Source organism: Bidens hawaiensis, unplaced genomic scaffold, assembly GCF_021521415.1.
Source record: "Bidens hawaiensis isolate Kalapana, Puna unplaced genomic scaffold, B.hawaiensis_p1.1 tig00024253_1, whole genome shotgun sequence".
In the NCBI taxonomy this organism is placed as follows: domain Eukaryota; kingdom Viridiplantae; phylum Streptophyta; class Magnoliopsida; order Asterales; family Asteraceae; genus Bidens; species Bidens hawaiensis.
This window is the reverse complement of record NW_027493820.1, coordinates 7200-11238: the sequence shown is the minus strand read 5'-3', so window position 1 is coordinate 11238 and position 4039 is coordinate 7200. Positions and strand designations below refer to the sequence as shown.

At 35.7% G+C, this 4039-nt stretch overlaps 1 pseudogene; it reads right to left on the bottom strand.

Moving 5' to 3' along the window:
• Nucleotides 1-809: 809 nt before the first annotated feature.
• LOC143568925 (secreted RxLR effector protein 161 pseudogene) lies at nt 810-1547 on the bottom strand (annotated as a pseudogene).
• Nucleotides 1548-4039: the final 2492 nt, after the last annotated feature.

The window sequence follows — 4039 nt, the reverse complement described above, 5'->3', positions numbered from 1 at the left end:
ACATACACAAATACTAAGAACACACAAACTTCCACGCAGGTTCAAAGAAATAGCACCCATAGTTGCAATCAGACATCAAATTCAACAATTACACTTGGAGACCTACTTTCAAAACAAGCAGACCACAACATGATAAGCAAAATGTGGATGGACATCCGAAATTCAACTTTTAGACGAGCGAAGGAATTAAAGTTTGTATGCATGTTTTTATATATGGACCACGTGTCCTTTATGGACTTGCGATATTCAATTACAGGTGATTAATATTCCCGGAACAAACTTGATGTATGCGTTGTTAACAAAACATTCTCTCGCCGCAACGCGCCATGGACAAAATTCTAGTTATTTCTCGATTACTAAAACTATGTATTTTTTATTGTTACTCATTACATTCGTGCCACATAGGAAATCAAAAACATTTTATATTGTAGTTGAGAAAGATTTTAGATTTTTCAAGACACATTATGGGTTTTTCTTTTTATGAGCCAACATATACTCTCCTTGCATTAGTTTATAAAGAAGAAAAGTTTCTTGATAAATATTGATATATAGGATCGATAGATACAAGGAATTGATCAAACAAATACTTTCAATTGATATGAATATGTGGGTTCGTTACATCAGAATGATACAGGAACATCGTATATATACACGATACATACATACTACTTTAAACTAATGACATGTTTGACCCTTGTAATTTGTTTACAATAACATACTAATATAAAACATAATATAAATAATAAATGACGAAAGTGACCCTCCGAGTTTGTTCGAGTTGAGTGTGATTATATCCAACAATCACCCCCTTAATCACGATCAACTTGTAGTAGGTCTTTGACGCCGAGTAGTTCCCTCATTGTGATGAACTTGATTCTTGGTAGCGCCTTTGTTAAGATGTCAGCCTTTTGTAATTCTCCGGGAATGTGTTTCACAATTATTTGTTCATTTTCAATGCATTCTCGTATGAAGTGATAACGAGTATCTATGTGCTTGCTTATTCCATGAAACAAAGGGTTCTTCATTAAGGCTATTGTTGATCGGTTGTCAACCATCAAGGTTACTCTTTCTTCTTTCCATCCTGTTAAATCACTAAGTAATCTCTTTAACCATAATGCTTGACATGTTGCTGCTGTTGCTGCCATGAATTCTGACTCGCATGATGATAATGCTATAGTAGGTTGCTTTTGAGTGCACCGGCTGATAAGAGAGTTTCCAGAGTAGAATACTATTCCTTTTGTGCCTTTCCCTTCTTCAGTGTTAACTCCATAGCTACTATCACTATAACCAATTAACTTGCATCCTCCATTGCTTTGATAAGTTATACCATAATCTTTTTTTCCTTTGATATAACGAATAACTTGCTTGATTGCTTTGAGATGATGCTCCTTTGGTTCTTGCATGAAACGGCTAAGTAATCCTACAGAATAACTTAAATCTGGTCTTGTGTGAAGGAGATATCTTAAATATCCTATTAGACTTCTGTACTTGGTGGGATCAACTGGTTCTCCACCTTTAACTTTTGTTAGTCTAAGTCCTGGATCCATTGGTATCTTTGTATCATTGCTTTGAAGCATTTATGAGTCCTTGAGAATCTTGTTCACATAACCAGTTTGTTTAATTGAGATATCACCCCCTGTTTGGGTGACTTATATACCTAAGTATTAGGCTAATAAACCTAAGTCGCTCATTTCGAATTTTCCTTCCATTTATGATTTGAACTTGTCAATTTCTTTCTTCGGCGATCCGGTGACAATCAAATCATCAACATAAACTCCAACTATCATATTAGAGTTTGAACTTGCCTTGATATAGACTGCTTGTTCTAACGAAAACTTTTGAAATCCAAGTGACTTCAATGTGTTGTCTAACTTTACATTCCATGAACGTGGTGCTTGTCGTAGTCCATACAAAACTTTTGAAAGTTTGTAAACTTTTCCTTTATCTTGTGGTTTCACAAAGCCTTCAAGTTGAAAAACATACACTTGTTCCTTCAATTCTCAATGTAAGAATGCTGATTTAACATCTAGATAGTGTACTTCCCATTTGTTATAAGCAGCTAAGTCTAAAATTAAGCGTACAGTTTCTATTCATGCTACCGGGGCAAAGACTTCTTCAAAATCTATCCTATGTTGTTGTACATAACCTTTTGCTACTAAATGTGCCTTGTGTTTTATTATATTTCCACTTGCGTGTCTCTTGGTCTTGAATACCCATTTCAAACCTATTGCTTTATGATCCTTGGGTAAATCGGTCAAGATCCAAGTCTTGTTCCTATTGATTGAATGTAATTCAACTTTCATAGCTTCAATCCATTTTTCATCTACTGATGACTCCTTATACGTTCTAGGTTCTTCTTCAACTAGTAACAATTCATTTTCATCTAAGATTATTTCTAGTGCTCGAGCATAAATATCTTCAAAACTTTGAAATTGTAATGGTGTATGATCATAAGGTCTAGAGGAGCTTGCAGATGTTTCAGAGTTTGGTTCGTGGGTGTTCGATTGTGGAGTGACTGGTGAATTTGGTGGGTCAACAGGTGAATGAGGTGCTTCTTCATCTTCATCATGATTGTTAACTTCAATGTGTTCAAACTGAGGTTCAGGATTATCGGGTAGAATTGTTGTTGAACCATCTTCAACTATAAATTCTGTCCACTCATTTTCTTCTGGATTATTACCTCTAGCATCCTCCTTCCAATTCCAAAACTCATTTTCTTTAAAATGTACATCCCTACTAACACAAATTCTATTTGTTCTAGGATCAAATAGTCTATAAGCTTTTGATCCTGGTTCACTACCTAAATATATCATTTCTGTGCTTCTATCATCCAACTACTTTAAGTGTGGTAGTAACACTTTTGCAAATGCCTTACAACCAAAAACTTTAAGATACTTCAAATTCAGCTTATCACCTTTAAGCGCTTCGAAAAGTGTGCTATTAACTAAAGCTCTGGTCGGTGTTCGGTTTAGGATGTAGACAGCATATCTTACTGCTTCTGCCCAAAATATCTGAAGCATATTACTTGCCTTTAGCATACTCCTTGTAGCAGATAGGACTGTTCTATTTCTTCCTTTTACCATGCCATTCTGTTGCGGGGAGTATGGTGCAGTAAGTTGTCTTGCTATTCCATTTTCTTTACAGAACTTGGAGAAATCTTTGCACGTGAATTCTCCACCTCTATCAGTTCTAAACATCTTCAATTTGGTTCCTAACTCTATTTCTATCATCAACTTAAATTCCTTAAACGTCTCAAACACTTGATCTTTTGATTCGAGAAAGTATACCCACATGTACCTTGTACAGTCGTCGACTAATAAGAAAATATACTTATTTTCTGAATGAGTTCATGGCGAGATAGGACCACAAAGATCTCCTGAAACTAAATCTAACGGTTTTGTTGATCTTGATTCGGCTTGCCTTGGAAATGGAGATCTACTACGCTTTCCAAGCAAGCATGCATCACAGACTTGTGAGGAGTATCTAATTCGAGGCACTCTCTTAACTAACTTTCTGTGTCATGTCTTTAATCGTGTTAAAGTTCATATGATAAAGTCGTGCGTGCCATAGCCATGCTTCATCTTGCAAATTTACTAACAGTGAGATGGGTGTACCAATCTTCAAATTTATTATGTAAAGTCTATTCTTCGAGCGTTCGACTTTCATGACAAGTGTTTCCTTTATGTCATACAAAAGTAACTAATTGTATTCCATAACGACTTTACATCCGATTTCTATTAGTTTCCCTAGACTCAAAATATTGCTTTTAATTGTATTCCATAACGACTTTACGACTTTACATCCGATTTCTATTACTAATTGTATTCCACTGATCTTTTCATCTAATTCAGTGAAATGTTCTCGCGAACAGGTCATATGGTTACTTGCACATAGTTACTGGGCTTGATCTCCATTTCGTTTAAGAAAACTACTTGAGTATCAATACGGTCTTCACGGATTGCCATTAAAAGGGTCGGCTCTCCGTCCTCTTGCACTAGATTGGCCTGATCTTGTGCATGATCCTTTTGAGGGCAATTTG